Consider the following 726-nt stretch of genomic DNA (forward strand, 5'->3'; position numbering starts at 1 on the left):
CCTGGGCTTAGGGAAGGGGCCTGACTCAGCGCGAAAGCCAGATACCTTTCCGGACTAAGTCGAATGCTGCTCTGAGGCTCCCCGGGCAGCCACGGTCCACCCAAGAGAACATTCCTTGGGCCGACCTGGAAAGTCTTCCACGGGGCTCACCGAGCTCTCAGAGCCCAGAGGCCCGCGGAGCCCTGGGCAGCGGCCCCGTCCCACCTGGACCCCGGGATCTGGGTTTAGAAACTGCAGCCAGCCTGGCTCAGAGGCGGGGCGGGCGGCAGGGCTGGGCTGGAGTGGGGGGAGGAAGTGCCCAGGAGGGCGATGACGTCACAGCCCAGCCCTTGAAAGATGAGCTGTTCCTGCCAGCACTCCAGCTCCCCTGCAGCTCCTCGGAGAGGAGGGGACATCGGGCAGCCCTGCCCGACGCCGGACCAGGGAGCGACCGCCCGAGGTGCACGCGCAGCTCCCGCCGGACAAGGTGGGTGCCCGCCAGGCGCCGGTCCCGCCGCCGCGCCTTTGCTGGGAGCCCAGAGGGAAGGGGCGGGTGGGCGTCACAGGGGCTGAGTTTGGGGCAAGCTCCCTTCCGGCCCCCTCCGGTCCCGACAAGTGACAAGAAGGGCTTCTAGCCAGAGGAGTCGGCTTGTTTGCGTTGGGCTTGCCTTCTTCCTGAATCGGGGTGCCAGGTGGCACGTGTGTGCTTGTGTGTGTGTGTGTGTGCGCGCGCGCGAGCGTGTGAGC

General features: G+C 67.9%; 1 protein-coding gene across 1 annotated transcript in view; it reads left to right on the top strand.

The window, feature by feature from the left end:
• The first annotated feature begins 345 nt into the window (after nucleotides 1-345).
• Nucleotides 346-726, top strand: part of BDKRB2 (bradykinin receptor B2) — a 21859-nt gene continuing 21478 nt past the window's right edge. The window contains exon 1 of the mRNA XM_008154790.3: nucleotides 346-466. The gene's annotated coding sequence lies outside the window, so the exon portion shown is untranslated. The remainder of the gene's footprint in view (nucleotides 467-726) is intronic.

This window comes from Eptesicus fuscus, chromosome 5 (genome assembly GCF_027574615.1).
Source record: "Eptesicus fuscus isolate TK198812 chromosome 5, DD_ASM_mEF_20220401, whole genome shotgun sequence".
Taxonomy (NCBI): Eukaryota; Metazoa; Chordata; class Mammalia; order Chiroptera; family Vespertilionidae; genus Eptesicus; species Eptesicus fuscus.